The following is a 17654-nucleotide window of genomic DNA, read 5'->3' on the forward strand; positions in this document are numbered from 1 at the left end:
AAAAAAATAATGCTGTGGGAAAACCAGGCATGGTGGGTACTCCTGTGATTATTGCTGAGCAGTAACTCACACGGCCTTTGGCTGTTGTTCTCTTAGAAGAGCTAGAAACACGGACGGGAACTAGCGGTCCTCACGCTCAACGTGCGGTGGGGATGCCCTCATAGCGGGACTCCTGTTTCACTGCGCCGGGCGTTTGGGAAACAGGCCGATTTGATCCAGTTAAATGGGAGAAGGGCCTTCTTTGGTCTTTGTTTTGGGCAAGAACTGGAGCGTGGTCCACGGGAGGAAGACGTGACTAAAGCCTCCTGCCCGTGCACATGGGCTCACACACTTCCTCGGGCAGAGATGTTCCCGCAGAGAACGCTCAGAGGAAGCCGGGGAGGCCCCTGCTGGCCGCTGCAGGCCACCTGGCCTGTCCACAGGGACTGAGTTCTAAACCTCCCGCCAGGGTGGCAGGGGCAGCACAGACTGATGCCCACCTCGTCCCCAGGGCACAGGAGAGCACAGGACATGGACATGGTGGCTGCGGCGGATGAATCGCAAGCACAGCTCAGCAACACCCAGCCCCAACCCCAGGCAGTGGAGATGCTTCCGCGATGCCTATGGGCCTCACCTCCCTTCCCCCCTCCTCCGCCCCCCAATGGGCCTGGATCCCTGGTGACAAGTAGCTCTACAGACAGGAGTGACCAGGTCACCTGCCCACACTGGCGCCTCCACTGGCCTCCTTTGGCCTGGGCCTGGAGGCCACATTCCCCTTTGCAAGAAACACAGCTACCCATCCCGCACCTTCTCACCCTTGGGATCAGCCCCCTTGAGCTCCGTGGCCTCTGGCCAAGTTTCTAAAGCATGGGCCTGGCACCTCAGGATGGAGATGGACATTGTGAGCTTCCTGAGCAGCCCACGCAGCTTTGGGAGAGGAGTTTTTATTTTATTTTATTTTTTTTTCTGGTCAACCAGGTCAAGTTCCCCAGTCCCTTGACTGTTCACCCTCAATTAGGCACTGTGCTGGCCTCGGTCACGTGCCTCATTGGCCCCTTCCTTACTGAGAGAAAGCTGCCTGCAAGTTCTTGCTTCAATGCTAGACAATACAGTTCCTTCCCATATATCCCTAGTTCGCCCAAAGCCACTGGAGATCAGAAGGAGTGAGTCATTAAGAGGAACTGCCTGGATCTCCAACAGCCTCTTGTCACTCAACCCCACTCCCCACAATTTTTTAGAGCCTGATTTTATAGGGACTGCTCTTTCCAGATTGGAACCCTGGGTTGTGGGGGGGGGGGGGTGGTCCTAATGTTGAGTTGGGACCCCTTGCTCTTCACGGCATGCCTCAGCAGCCAAGATACAGCTCCCAATTAAGAGGATGCCACACCTGGGTGTCAGCCCACCCTTATCTGTACCTTCGCCCTGACTATGATGAGTGTAGTGTGCTTTGTTCTTTACCTCTCTAGTTGTAGGATGTCCTTTCAACCATTTTTTCAGGTGATTCTGAATGATGGTTGTTCTGTATTTTAGTTGTAATTTTGATGCGGTTGTGTGTGGCAGGGAGAAACCGAGTTTACCTACCCTGCTATCTTGGTTCTTAGCCTCTGTGCCGACTTTAGCAGTTGTTCAGCTTCCCTGGAGAGTGGGTGGGTGGGTGGACCATGTCTCTGCTCATGGGACATTAGTGATTTTCCCTGTACCTGACTATTTCATCCGTGCTCTGATGCTAGCCTTGAAAATAGAACTTTGTATAATTGTACAAGAACTTGTGTGGGGTAACCTCCTAGACTGAGCCCTGCCTGGGAAAGGGGTGTGCCTGTGGAACTTTACTGAGTCCTCAACACTGTTGTCCCAGAAAGGGGTGAGGCCGGGGGGAGAGGGGCTTTCCTACTTGTCTCCAGGGGATCTGCTGCATCCTCTGCTTTCTCACTTTGTCCCCGGGCTGGGCGCCACCAGACAAGAAGCCTGCTGGCCTGATGGGGACAGTGCCCTCCCCCCAGTCTTGACAGTGTGTGTGTCCTCATCGGCGAGGTGGGGCATCTCTGACAAGTAGTGGTGTGTGCACTGCCTCTCATTGGAGCTGCATTAGGATTCCCTCTGTCCCCTTAAGAAAACACTGACTTTGGAGAGTGACGCCTCTCTCTGACCTTGGACTGTGAGGAATAATTTTCAGCTTTTTACATGTGTTTTGTTTGTTTTATTTTGTTTTCCTTTAGGGCACAGAAAAAGCCACCCTTCCTACCTGGATTCTGGCCCTGGGGTCACACTTAGCGCTGTGGAGTCAAGCCGAGATGATGCTCACACTTACCTAAAGGTCTTCTTCTCTTACATCTGATCTCCAATCTTTCTGGGATTCCCCTTTCCCATAACTATTATAGCAAGCAATTTCATGCAAAAACAAACATAAATCTGTAAGCAGACACAAAAAGGCACTGATTGTCAGATTCCATTTACAGGAAATGTCCAGATCAGTTGAAGGAGTAGAGACGGAAAGCTGACCTGGTCGCCAGGGAGGGAGGACTGGGGAGTAAGGTGTAGGGTTTTCTTGTGAGTTGAGGGATCATCCTGCAACTAGATAGTGGTGTAGGTTGCAGGGCAAATTGAATGTACTTCATGGTCAGGAATGGTGCCATTTAAAGTAGGACAAAAACTTTTATTACTTGAAAAAATAAAGAACAAGTAAAACCAAAACAAAGAAAATTCCTCTCCCCAAAACCATAAAAACAATTAAAAAAAAAAAAAAAAACAAAAAAAAAAAAAAAAAAAAACCACGAATCTCACAATGGAGTAAAAAAGCCATAACAGCCCTAGTTGGTTTGGCTCAGTGAATAGAGTGTCAGTCTGTTGACCAAAGGGTCCCGGGTACAATTCTGATCAAGGGCCTGTGCCTTGATTGTAGGCTCCTCCCAGCCAGGCGACCAGGGCCCATGCAGAAGGCAACCTATCAATGTGTTTCTCTCTGTATTTCCCTCTCTTTTCCACTCTTCCTAAAAAATCAATGAGGGGGGAAAAAAAAGCCATAACCATTAAAAGAAACAAAAAAAAAAGGAGTCAAATTCTTTGGGTGGGAGAGGGCGAGCAGATACAACAAGTGGCTCTAGAGATGCCCATGATGCATCAGCAAGCATGTCCTCTGAGTCAGGAACCAGGGCAGGTTCTGGGGAGGGACCCCCGGAGAGCGGAGGTGGGGCTTCCGTTGGGTAAGAAGAGGCTGCCTAGGCCAGCCCTTGCTCTGGGGCTGCAGATGGAGCTGCTGCTGCTGCTGGTAATGGCACAACCGCTGGAGGTGTACATGTCTCCAGATCTGGAGCGGCGTCCGGCTCCTCCCCTGTATTAGGTGACCTCCCGGTCTGGAGCTGCATCAGGTCCTCAGGATGGACAATGGGAGTTACAGCAGGAGGCTGCTCTGATTCCCAGGCTGGTGCTGGAGTTGGGAGGGGAGAAAGGGTCCCCCAGGGGCCTGCATTTCCAGGTGCCCCCAAAATAGAGAGCACGGCCAGAACCCTCCAGGGAAGCCACTTCTCAGGACCCACCACAGGTCGTCCTCCCTGCTGGCAATCCTTGCCCCTGGTGAGCCTCTAGGGGTGCTTCTCATAACCTCACATGCATCTCCACCTCACAGCACACTCCCACCTTCCCCTACCTTGTCACCAGTGGGCTGTGCCTCTTTGAGCTCCATGTCTTCTTGCCAGGTTTCTTTAGTGTGGGCATGGCTCTCCAGGATGCACATGCATGTTGTGAGCTTCCTGCGGAGCCTAGGTGGCTTTGGGAGAGGGGTCTTTTTCTGGCCAGGCAGGGGTCCAGGTTCCTCAGACCCCTAGCTATTCACACTCAATTTGGAGCTGCTCTGGCCCTTGGTGGTATGGCTCACTGGCCCCTCACTGGCAAAAAATCACCCTTCTCCCCCATCCAAATTCATGCTCCAATTCATGAATTTGAGAATCCAGTTCCTTCCAGGATATCCCTGGATCCCCACAAACCATTGCCCCATTGCTGGAGCTCAGAAGGAGCAGACCATGTAAAGCCCTGGTGCTGGCCCATGAAGAGGAACTGCCTGGGTCTCCAGCAGCCTCTTGTTACTCAGCCCTAAAAACTATTTTTTTTTTTACAGCCATAATTTATGAGGACTCTCTTTCTAGTTCTAGAACCCTGGGTTGGTGGTCTGATGAGGGGTTGGGACCCCTTGTTCCTCATGGGATGCCTCAGCAGCTAAGACATCCCTCCAGATTTAGAAAATGGCCACACATGGGTGTTGGACCAGCCTGTTCTGCTCCTTCCCCCTCATACCACTCTCAGTGTGCTTTCTTCTTTACATCTCTAGTTGTAGGACTTCCATTCAGCCAGATGTCAGGTGATTCTGAATGATGGTTATTCCATATTTTAGTTGTAATTTTGATGTGATTGTGGAAGGCTATGAGTACCCACATTCACCAAACCAGTTACATTAATTATTAGCCTCTGCATCCCCTTTAGGAGTTGCTCAGCCTCCCTCCCCAGTCAGACTAGGATTGGAGGGCCCTGTTCCTACTCATTGGACATTAGTGATGATTTTCCCTGGCTACTTCATCAGTGCTCCGATATTAGCCCTGAGAATACAACTTTGAAGTATTTGTGCAAGGACTTGTGTGGGGTAACCTCCTAGACTGAGCCCTGCCTGCGCCTGTGGAAACTTGATGAGCCCAGCGCACTGCTGGGGCCTCTGCTTCCTCCCTCTGCTTCCTCCCCAGGGCTGGGCACCATCAGACCAGAAGCTGTCAGTCTGATGGGAACAGTGCCTTCCCCCCAGTGTTGACAGTGTGGGTGTCCCCATCAGGGAGGTGGGGCATCTCTGACATGTACTGGCGTGTGCACTGTTTCCCCTTTGAAGTGCCTGTGTTGGCCCTTTGTCCCCTTAGAAAACACTGGAGAGATGTCTGCATTACAGGGATGTGACACCTCTTTCTGGCCTTGGGCTGTGAGAATGCTTTCCAGCTTGGGGTTTGTCTCTCCAGCTTTCTGAATTTTTAAAATTTGCTTTTCTTTAGGGCACAAGAAGAGCCAGCCATTCCTCACTGCTCACACTTAACCTAAAGGGCTTCTTTTCTTATATCTGATGTCTAACCTATCTGGGACTTCCCTTTTCCATAACTAGCAAGCAATTTCACACAAAAACAAACACAAATCTGTGAGCAGACACAAAAAGGGACTGATTGTAAGATTCCATTTACAGGAAATGTCCAGGACAGCTCAAGGGGCAGAGACGGAAAGCTGATCTGTGGTTGCCAGGGGCAGGAGGGACTGGGGAGTGAGGACTATTGGTGCAGGGTTTCCTTTTGGGGTGAGGGGATCATCCTGCAACTAGATAGAGGTGTTGGTTGCACAGCATCATGAATGTACTTCATGGTCAGGAATGGCACCATTTAAAATACAAACAATCTTATTCCTTAAAAAACAAAGGATAGGAAAGCAAAAATGAAGACAATACCTTCTCCCAAGCCATAATAATAATAAAAAATAAAGAACTGGATCAGGCAGTGGAGTTAAAAAGCCATATAAGTAATTGAAATAAATAAAATTAAAAAAAGTCAAATTCTTTAGGTGGGATAGGGTGAGTGGATACAAGTGGCTCTAAAGTTGGCCATGAAGCAGCTTGTCCTTGGAGTGAGGAACTAGGGAAGGCTTGGGGGAGAGACCTTCTTCGGGGGGTGGTGACTCCTCAGATGTGTAAGGACTGGCTGCATAGACTGGCCCCTGCTCCTTGGCTGTGAGCAGCATGATCACTGGAAGTGGACACCCCTCCAGGACTGGACCAGGGTCCGGTCTGCCCCTGCACCAGGCTCCTTTGGATGGATACCAGGTGTTGGCAGCAGGAGGCTGCTCTGACTCCTGGGCTGGTGCTGGAGTTGGGAAAGGAGAAAAGGTCTCCTTTGGGCCTGCATTTCCATGTGCCCCCAAATACAGAAACTTCCAGAGAAGCCACATCCCAGGACCCACCACAGGATGTCCCCCCTGCAGGTAGTCCAGCAGATGGGTGGTCTGAGGCAAATTCTTGCCCCTGTCCAGCCTCTGGGGATGCTCTGTGTGTTTCTGGCACCAACCGCTCCCCATAAGCTCGCATGCACCTCCACCCCACATCTCACCCTCGTGCTCTGCCTCTGTGAGCTCCAAGTCCTCTGCCTGGTTTGTATAGCATGTGCATGGTTCTCCAGGATGGAGTTGGACATTGTCAGCCGCCTGTGGAGACTGGGCAGCTTTGGGGCCCAGGTCCCTCAGTCGCTCAGGTAGCCACACTCACTCTGAGCCTGCTCTGGCCCTCAGTGGTGTGCTCACCAACCTCTCACCCCTTGACATAGGGCGGGGTTTTTTGTTAACCAACTGCTCCTCTTCCATGTCCTGGAATGAGCTCTACCATGACAGTGACAGGAAAGCATTTGGGGATGCCTCAAGCCATGCCAGCCCCTATTTGTTGCTGCTTCTGAGCACTGGGCCTTCTACTTACAGATCAGGCCCAGCCCTGTATCTGCACAGACCTCATACCATTTCCCCTCCAGCCAGAGAAAAATGAGATTATTCACCTCCAGAGCTCCCAGGATAAACCTCAGGCAGAGGATGCTGCCCACGCTCCATATCCAACCAGTCAGTCTTAACCTGGGGTGTGAAAATGACAGGCTTGCAAGCCTCTTGGACTACTCCTACATGAAGCAGGCTCTTGTCAGACCTCAGGGTATCTTGTCAGAACCTAGTACCCCCTTACATACACACACACACACACACACACACACACACACACACACACACACACCACACTCGGGATATAGGGCTGCTCAGGTCGGATTAGAGTGGTGGCCTGACCCAACCAAACCCATCCTTGGCCTCCCTGCATTACCTCTCCGTGGTTGTTGGACCTTGAAAAAGGCCAAGCGCCTCTAGGCTGAGTCCTAACTCAGAGGTGATAGTGGCGGAACAGGCTGTCACCACAGGCTCTTTGACTATCATGGCCTTGGGACTTTTGCAAACAACAGCAGAACATCCCTTCTTTGCCAATGTCTCTATCCCAATGACCTGGGGAAGGAATGTTTTAGAATGTGGCTGTCTGATTATCAGGGTTCCAAGTTCTGTTGGGAAGTTAGGTCATTGCTCTTGTCTCCAGAGATTCTCAAGGGATATTATCATGAGAACCTACTTTGATGCGCCTTTGGAATTTGTTGAAAATAGTTTTAAGTTATAGTGTATGTATAATTTTTGCAAATGTCTGAAATGCACTTGAAGATAAAGCCTATTCTTTAATTGTTAAGTTCAGTGGTCATTATTGGTGATTCAAATCACATATGTGTTTTCTTTAAACTCAATCTCTGGTTTAGAGATACAGGTTTCCTACTTCAAATTCGTCCATTTGCAAAGCAATTTAGCCCTTTTGCAAAGCAAATTCATCCTTTTGCAAAGCAATTTTTTTCCAGTAAAATAATTGCAAAAGCTTTGTAATAAAAACAATCTTATGCAAAGCTGTTGTTAAAATTAAATATTTTATTGCATGTATGTAGTAAAAAACATAAAATACTTTTTAACCATCAGAAATACTATTTATTTATTTTTTTCCTTAACATTTTCATATTATACCAAGAGTTAATTCTCCGAAAATAAAAATTCAATAAAAAGTTCAACCAGAAAAAAATAGAAGGTAAAAGCCTATGAATTCAAAAATGATTGTTCAGAAAGGATTCACAGTTTATTTGAAATTATAGTATCACAGTGTGGTTACGCACCAGAGTGCGTAAAATGAGGCATATGAAACAACTGAGAGTAGTACCCCTGAGTATCCAAGATCAGGACACAAATATACTGGAGGTAAACACGTCCATGAAGCCTGGAGTTCGAGGAGTCTTTGATCCTCCGCCTGGTTGAAGCACCCTAGCATTAAGATCATCTCTCATAAGTACTGGCATCTTTCAGGTTGTAAGGCCTAACTGTTTGTTTAGGTAGAGAACATGATGCTTTCTTCCTCATCTGTGGTCAGTGAGATGGAAGCAATCGAACGAATCCTTAAAAGTTGCCATGCCTATTGCTTGCTAAGATCCATGTATTATTATGGAGCCTGAGTGTTGTTAGACAGCCGTGCCACTGCTTGGAGACTCTAAGTGCACCTCCCGTGGTTCTCCAGGTGTTTCATTGCCCTCAAAACCTTCAGGGATTGAATACTAATCTCTGCAGGTAGCTTCACTATCGCCTTCTTGTATGCTCTCTAGTTCATCCTGATCACCGGAGCTGACCGAAACTGGGTGTCTGATACCACTGGAAAGACAATTGTCAATGCTGATGGGTGGGGGTTCTAGGTTCTCTAGCTCGGGCATAGCATCAGCAGAGGGAGGTGGCAATTGGCCAAGGCACAGGAGAAGATCACTCTCATAATACACCTTGAGGGAATTGTCTCCATACTGGTATTTTGGGACAGGATGGTTCCTGAGAATATGGGGGCCCTGACGGTGTGGGCGAAGGAGGACAGAAACTCATAAGAGTGATGAAGTGTCCTCCTTTCCTATTTGATGCTCATCTTTTAGATTCAGTTCCACTTCCCTGTCGGTAATCTTTCTGAGAAGCTCCACCTGGGCTTTGTCCTCACACTGCCTTTGATCCTGATGGGTCGATCCTTTCACTCCTTTTACTGAAAGTAAATGGTACCTCACGTTCTTCAGAGGTGAGATCTTTGTCCTGGGCTGTTTCTCTTTTGTTGTGGATGCTCTGTAATTCTAATTGGATGCCTCAAGCCATGCCAGCCCCTGTTTGTTGCTGCTTCTGCCCACTGGACCTGATGAGCTGCTGCTGTCAGAGCTTGATATCGAGTGTCAATGTTCACCCCAGCCAACGCACTGCACTTTGATAGACTGAGGAAACACCAAGGGCAATGGCAGATAGACTAGGTTCATTCTGAGTCGCCCCAGAAAGGCCTAGAACTCTTGCAGATGGCATGTAGGATCCATGTTTTTGAGTGTTTCTTATGCAATACTCAAAATGAGTCATCTCCTCTCTCGTTCGCTTGTCTTGTGCAAGTGGGTGTATCTTTATTCTCCCCCTTCATTGTTAATAATATATGAATAATATATGTTAGGACATTTTTATTTTATTTATTTATTTTTTTTTTTACTATAAGTAGTCCTGAAAACCTTGATTGCTCCACAGCTCCCACTATGATTGTGTGTCCCAAGTAGATCCCAGGAAAGGATCGCAGGTGTTGGGACATTCAACAGCTGCTCTATGCAAGCAGGACCAAGCGTAGGCTTAGGGCCAAAATGATCAGAAGCTTCAATTTCAATTTTAAGGGTACGCAAAATTATTCAATTATCTGCCGGAGGAATTATACCACATGAAACATATGCAGTTGCAAATCACACAGCACTTTATTACTCACGCAAGTTCCCGATGCTGGGGGTACAGGCTTAATGGGATCCCGGTGGTGCTGTCCTCAGGGGTCAGACAGCTAGGCTGGTCTGGGCCAATGCAGGGGACTGGTGTTCCTCACCCAAGAGCTCGGTCGTGTCTCCATTGATTGGGAGGTACTAGCTGTTCTTCTGTGGTCTGACAGGGAGAGGAGTGTGGAGCGGTGTCACTTGCTGGACTGACAAAAGGATGAGTCTTTGTATCTGTCTCAACAGGCGAGCACAGTTAGCTGGCCAGAAGAGATTTTTATAGCTCGTTTTATACCCGCAGCAGTCCAGGTGGCTATCAATGAGTGACATCAATGCACACATGTTAATCTCAAACAGGGCGAGAGGCTACATGTGGTTATCTAGGGGAAGTGCATCACTCACACAAATGGTTATCTTGGCAAGTAACTGAAGTACTAATCCTTATCTATGGGGTACACAAGCTCAGGGCAGTGGGGAATGTGTCCTTAATATCACACTTTATGTTTCAGGAAAGTTAACTCAAGCATTTTAAAACCCTTTTTTTTTTTTTTTTTTTTTTTAACATTTTAGACATTTTAATACATTTCTAAACATTTCTAAATGTTACTACAAAATTGTATCAATAGCATCAGTCCCTGCCCTTTGGTAGAGGATATGATAAGTCAAATAGAAGCGCACAATGAAGCAATGGTGGAGTGTGGGATAAGCAATTTTCATGACTATTGGTGACATCCAATTTCTTGAAAACATATTAATCCCCTCGTTTTTCCAGTTGTTGGAATGCCTTCTGAGAACAAGCACTCTCTCCTGTGACAAGTTTGGGTAAAAACAAGCTTAGGTATACCATAAAGGAAGCAGCACGTCTCCAGAGTGGACCTGGGGGAGGGAGATCCTTGATGATTTTCATTAACCCTTCCATACAACCAATCGCAGGCATTATTTTATAAAGAGGTTGTGTATGTAGCTCTTGAGGCATACTAGAAAATTCACACCCGTCTGCCACAAGATACTCCCCGAATGGACTTCTAACCATGAGGCCCAAGTTCCCTCCAGATGTTTGCAGATGCCATCAATGCTGATACTGGCCTGGTAGCATTCAATGATTTGGCCAACCCTTGTCCCAATTCCTCTTCTGTTGAGAACTTTAACTCTTTTGATGCACAGCAGGATCGGCTGATTGGAATCCCAAGGTCCTAGTGCTGCGTCTAGGATTGAATGCATCTTTAGGGATCGTTAGCAAATGGCTTAATGTTCCTCCAAAATGCTATTTACTTTAATTTCCCATATAATGGTCCACCTGCCACTGCTTGTGGTAATTGTGACAATCTTCAGCAGTAATAGTTGCTACAGAATGATCAATACATAACATCTGTTAAACGTTCCTGGTTTGAAGGATCTGCCAAAATATTTCCAGTTCAGAACTTAACTTTTGAAAAAACTCCTTCAATGGGATTCATTATTTGAGAATATGGTAACGGAAATAATAAGGTTTGCCTCATCTGACCAACAAGATCATGTACATCCTGGGTTTTGTGGAGGCTTACCTTGTCCAAAACCAACCACACATCCTCCAAATAATCTTCATCCAATTTCCCCAGTAAGCTGCAAAATTTCTCTTTTTTTTTTTAAATGTTTGAAATAACTGAGGAATTGCAATCACTTCATGCCATGTCATTATTGCTGCAATTAGGAAAACATTTCGTTCTCTAATTGTTAGCATGATCACATTGGCTTGTGTATCAACTTTCGATCATGCCTCTGCTGGCCAAAGATGGCAATTAAAACCTGATTTATCAATGAATATTATTTTTTATCTTGCTTTGGGGACATTTTCAGAAAAATTTAACACATACACTCTACGTATCTCAATTGTTCTCTCCAAGTTTCAATGATCAACTTGTAAAGTGCACACTTTAATATGATCCTTAATTGTTTCAGCTCCTTCTCAGTAGAACTTGTGGTTAGTTCTACAGCAAGCAAGTCAAACTCAAAGGGCCAAATAAACAAGGTTTGAGTCTATGTGGGCTGCAAAAACCCAAAAGCTTCAATTTTCACAGAAATGTAGGTTTATTTCAATAGAGACATGCTGAATACAAAGGGCTGAATAAATGAGTAATCGTTAACATACAATAATAGAACGTTTTAATAATGATTTTTTTTTCTTGAACGTTAACTTACCAGACACTGAATAACTATACAAAGTAATGAGAGTAATGCAAATAAACCTATTTTTCTTGTTCTCCGAAAGTGAAATATTTCCTGTTGCACACACCAGACAAGTCAGTCCAAGACCAATGATATGGCCATTGGCTGCTAAAATATTTGCTGCTAGTATTAGTGGAGAGAAATAGTGCGCCTGCGCATAAGGCATGTGAGGGAAATGAATGCAACACGAGCATAGTAACCAGTCATTAGCAAACATTGTAGTTACTAATAATTATATATAACAGGATTTTGTAAAAATTAAGTTATAATTTATTTATTTATTTATTTTTTTTACATACCATTATATTGGCTGGACCGCAAAACATATTTATTGTTGGTGGCATGCAGCCTGCGGGCCGCAGTTTGACATGCATGTTCTACATGTTCTGATTTGAGAATCTTGTCACGGATTCCTTTTAAAGTTACGCACAAATTTCCTTCATTTGCTCAGTTTTGTTTACTATTGAGGCATTTAACTTCTCTTTGCATTTTTCTTTTCTATCAACACAACAACCATTCTTCTTATACAGTGGATATTTAAAACGTTCACAAGAACTATGGCTTTAGCCATTTGTCTTTGTGGTTAAATTTTTCTGTAGATAGTTTGAAGTTAGTGGCCTGCTGCTTTTGCTAGAGACAGCCCCTCCTCTCTGATAGGCGCCGGGGCAGGTTCTGGAGAGAGTGGAAGAGCCTTGGTTAGGTCAGGAGATGCCTCAGAGTCCAGCCCCAGTTCCAAGGTTGTGGCTGGAGCGGCTGCAGGAAGTGGCCTTCCTCCAGGTCTGGCGCAGTGACCAGGTCTTCCCCTGCATGGGGCTCCTCGGGACTTGTAGGTGGTGAATCTGCAACTAGCTGTGCCTCCTGGGCTGGTGCTGGAATTGTGAGAGGAGAAAAGATCACCCATGTGCCTGCATTTCTACGTTTTCCCCAAAGACAGAATACAGCAGTAGATCTGTATTCTGGGTCCCTTGTATTCTGGGTCCCTTGTATTCTGGGTCCCTTGTATTCTGGGTCTTCCCCCAACTTCCCCCATGAAAAGGGACACATGCATCCAGGCTGGGTGTGAACCCAATGGTGGCAGCTGTGAAACATACTATTATGGCTATTTTTCTGGAAGCCACATGTCCTACTTGCCAGCAGTCCAAAAGGGGTATAGTCTTGTCCTGGCTGGATTTGCTCAATGGATAGAGCATAGGCTAACAGACTGGAGGGTCTTGGGTTTGATTCCAGTCAAAGGTACATGCCTGGATTGCAGGCTCAATCCCCAGTAGGGGGTTTGCAGGAGGCAGGTAATCAATGATTCTACCTCATCATTTATCTTTCTATCTCTCCCTCTTCCTTTCTCTCTGAAATCAATAAAAATATATTTGGGAGGGGAAAAAAAAAAGTATAGACTGAGGCTTGTCTATGCTCCTGGCCAACCTTTGGTGGTGCTTCAATTGTGTCTCACCCCACCGCTTCCAAAAATCTCTCATGAGCCTCCACTCTCTACTTCACTACCACCACCTCCATCACCTTCTCACTTTTGGGCTCTGACTCCTTGAGCACTCAGGTGCTCTGGCTCACTGGTTTTAGTGCTCTGGGTTGGCCTCAGAAATGGAAAGCTGACTGTGGAGCTTGAGTGTCTCCAGGGGAGGATGCCTACAGAGCCTGGGAGGCTTCAGGGGAGGAGTCCTTCTCTGGACATCTACCAGTCCTGGTTACCCAGACTTCCAGGTGGCCACCACTGTCACTTCGAGCCTGCCCTGGCCCTCAGGGGTGTGGTGCACCTGCCCATCACGAGTGGAAATGCGCCAGGGGTCTCAGTAGACCAGATGCTCCACTGTGTTCTGTGTTGAGTTCTGCAATGGCAGTGATTGGCAGCTGGTTTGTAGGCCTCAATAATTGTGCTCACCAGACCAACTGCTATTGGACCTTGTCCAGCCCTCTGTCTGCACAAACCTCCACCGAGGCAAAAGAGATTCACCTCCAGGGCTTGGGGTAAACCTCTGGCAGAGGTTGCTGCCCACAGTCTATGATCACCCATCCAAAGCCTGGGGTGTGAACATGACTGGCCCACCAGGGTTCTGAACGCCCCCTCCTTAGTCTGCTCCTGCTTGGTACAGGCCCTACCTACAAGAAGTGTCCTTTCACAAATAGCACAAAGTGAGTGGATATAGGTCTGTTCATGTGGGGTCAGAATTGTTGGGTAGCCTGAACAAAACTGTCCTGGGCCTCCCTGTGTTCTCTCTGGGTCTCCCCATCCAAAGGGCCACAGGCATTTGAGCTGAGTGTGGACCTAATGGTGGTGGCAGTGGAACATACGATTATGGCTATTTTTTTGGAAGCCTCAGCCTCAGGTCTTGGGAATACAACAAAACATACTTTCAGTAAAAATGTCCCTAGCATCCCTGTCAGCATTGCTTAGTAGTTCATTGTCTACCTATGAACAAGGAAATCACAGTTCTATTCCTGGTCAATGCATATGTGTGGGTTGTGGGCTTGATTCCCAATATGGGGCATGCAAGAGGCAACTGATCAATGATTGTCTCATCATTAATGTTTCTCTCTCTCTCTTTCTCTCCCTCTCCCTTCCTCTCTGACATAAATTAAAATTTATATATTTTTAAAAATATCTCTAGCCAAGTGATCTGGGTAGGAGCTGTTTTAGAATGTGGCTGCCTGGTTAACTGAGGTCACTGCTTGCTGTGTGTAGTGAGTTCACTGCTCTTGTTAGTCAGTGAAGTCACTGCTCTTGTCTGAGGGGACCTTTGAGTAGGGGTTACTTATAGAAGACTCTTTAGCATTTCTTGTAATACTGGTTTGATGGTAATGAAGTCCTTTAGATTTTTTTTTTGATTTTTTTTTTGTCTTGGAAGTGCTTTATTTCACTTCAATTTTAAATTATAGCTTTGCTAGGTAAAGTAGTCTTGGTTGTAGGTCCTTGCTTTTTATCACTTTGAATATTTCATACCAATCCCTGCTGCCCTGAAATGTTTCTTTTGAGAAATCAGCTGACAGCCTTATAGGAGCTCCCATGTAGGTAATTTTTGGGTCCAAGTTTCTCTACCAAGGACTTGCCCTATTTGGATGCCGAGAATTGGAAAAGACAGGAGTGGCTGCAGGTAGGTGGGTCATGCTTTATTGCAAACAAAGCAGCTAACAATGGGCTGGTCAGAGGCACCTTATATACTCACTCAAACAAAAGAGGCCTCGTGCCAATTAGTGAGATCTGTGCTACATTAACATAAGTAGGCCAGATAAGGGGTGCCTGTGTAATATGTATAGTGCTCCTGCTGAATCATTGCCCTTGCACATGCATATGGCAAATGAGCCTTTCACACAGTAATACTGCTGTGTCATTGCCTTCCTGCATGTGTGTGGTGAGTGGGCCTTTAGCCTCTGGCAAACTCTGGTCAGAGCCCCCACACTCCACCCCTTACACCGATGGTTCCTACAGGGTACCCTGGCCCATATTCCAGCTCCTGGAACACAGAGTCCACAGCAACAATACAAACTGCAACATATCATGATCAGTACTCTGGCCCCAATAGCAAAACTTGAGGATACCCAGTGCCATGCTCCTAACAGTCCATCCCACAAGTCTCGGAGGGGTCTTGGGAGAGGGTTGTACTTCCCTATCTATCTCTTTCAGGGCACTGGCTACCTTTTGTTGATTGTAAGGCGCATATGTGCAGAATTCTATATGTAGGATGGCACAAGTGCTCCCTTATGCAGTGGTTAACAGATCTAGCGTCATTCTATTTTATACTTTGCACATTTGCATAGTTTCACCCATCATTAGGGTAAGGCCTTTCCAGGTCTGATTTAAGGCTTTAGCTAGATGCTCGGCTAAGTCTGTAACTTCTAATTCTACCTTAAATGCTCCTCCAAGGGGTAAAACCACTCAGGAGTCTGTTTAACATTGGTAATATACTGAGTCCCAGTTATGGGGAATCTTTTCTAAAGTCTTAAGGATTCCCCTGGGGACACAGGGCCTACCACAGGTACACCGACCTGACCAATTGGCTGGAAGGTAGGGCCAGACATGCCTTTCACACACCCACACGAGTCCTGGGGTCATTGCATCTACAGGGTTGGTGCCAGTATAATGCTTGCCATTGCATGGCTTTTGGACCTCAACATCCGTAGTTATGTTACAGTACAACTCTGAACAGTGAGATGCCCTTCACATCACTGTTGTTCTATAAACAGGTCTCTGGGTTCTCTTCATTCTACCTGTTCTCCTAACAACCACCACCATCCGTTCCAAATTGCATAACCTATAAAGGAGTAGGTATTGCCATGGTCCCGTCAGATCAGAGTCTCCGTGGCTTGATGCACGGGGTCCCAGGAGGCACTGCCGAAGTCCTGGTCAGCTAGCCATGTCCTATTGGCGGTGGTGGTGGGATGAATGTGCCGTGGGAGTCTGCCAGCCGCTCCTAGAGGAATCTCTGTGCACACCCAACAATGGGAGGCATCATGCACTCGAGCACAGGTATGTGCCCATGACATTATGCTGTTAGCCAAGCTCACTCTGGTCAAAGAGACAAAAGAGAAAATGAGACATGATAGGGAGATCGCAGCCTTCTGGTAAGATACAAGCTACTGTGTCTCCTCTCGATGGCTCTGTGGCTGGAATCAGAGGACTGGCTGGTGGCACCACAGGATCTCCCCTTTTATAGGGGCCCAGTTCTCCAGGGAAGTTATGGGAAGCCTGGGCACTGTCCAGAGGGTAATAGCATAAGGCCCCATTCACAGTGTTCCCTTCCATGTCTTCCATCTTGGACTTGCACAGTTACTGGCCAGCACTGGATCAAGGGGTGCAATTATAAGTTATAGTCATGCCTGCTTCCCCAAGGGGACAGGTTAAGGTGACCAGATTTTAACATGGGTAAAGCAGGACACCACTGACAGGGAGGAATTGGGGGGGGGTCTTGATGAAAAATTTGGTCTATATGTTAATAGCATGAAAAGTCCTTCTGCTAATGCTAATTTCTTTTCTTTGTCCCCATAAGTTGTTTTCTGAAAATATTCTTGTATTTTGGAGGAAGATGCAGCAGTATTTAAATATCTTTTATATTGTGCTTTAAATATCATTCTTCCCGCCACGTGAAATAGAAAATTCACCATTACATTTCTCATTTTTACCATGTAATCGCTTTTGTTTTTTTTTTTAATAAAAGTAAATTCACTTCTTAGATCATTGTTGATTTGCATCCTCTTTTCTTACTCATTATGTTAAAAATCTAAAAAAATAATTTAAAATTACATTATAAATTATTATATACACATTGCTTAAAAACACAGTAAGTAGGTACATAATTACATGAACATATTTTATTGTTTATAAATTTAATTAATTTGATTGTTATAAAGTAACTATATTTTAAAAATTATTTAAATTTTAATCCTATATTTCTAAGTAATAGCAATACTAACTTGTATTATTTTTCCTCTGAATTTATCGTAACGTAAGTTGTGTCACTTTTAAGGCTGGTGCTAAACTTTTTGCCGCCACTATAAAATATAAATAATACGAGTACTGTCTGCTAAATTCAAGAAATGTTATGTATTTATGAAATAAAAAAAATACTTACCTAAATTATCTGAATAGCTGACTTGTAATGACATCACTTGTTTAACTAGCTTACCAGCACGCAGTACGATGTGTATCATCTGAGAGACAGTTACCAAATGTTTACGTCATTGTCAATTCCCAAAAAATGCCATTGTTCATTAAGTCCAAACAATGGTGGTCAAATTCTAACAACTGATCAACAATGCAAACTTTGATAAGTAGTTTTAGATAATCAGTTCTCAATAATTATTTTTATCAAAGTTTAACATAAAATTAACAAAAATAATATAAAACTCATATCCTGGCTAAATAGCCACATGGCTGCCGAAAACTGTATATTCCCTTCCCGTTCTCCCACCATTCCTTAGCTTGTCGTGCATTCTTTCCAAAAATTGGGACTTTTTTAAAACGCTGTGGGACGAGGGACAAATTGTTAAAAATCGGGACTGTCCCACCAAAAGCGGGACATCTGGTCACTTTAGGATAGGTGCTACCCAGGGCCCTTCCCCAGCAACAGACCATGGCCTGCTCCA

The sequence above is a fragment of the Pipistrellus kuhlii genome, unplaced genomic scaffold (assembly GCF_014108245.1).
Source record: "Pipistrellus kuhlii isolate mPipKuh1 unplaced genomic scaffold, mPipKuh1.p scaffold_m20_p_36, whole genome shotgun sequence".
In the NCBI taxonomy this organism is placed as follows: domain Eukaryota; kingdom Metazoa; phylum Chordata; class Mammalia; order Chiroptera; family Vespertilionidae; genus Pipistrellus; species Pipistrellus kuhlii.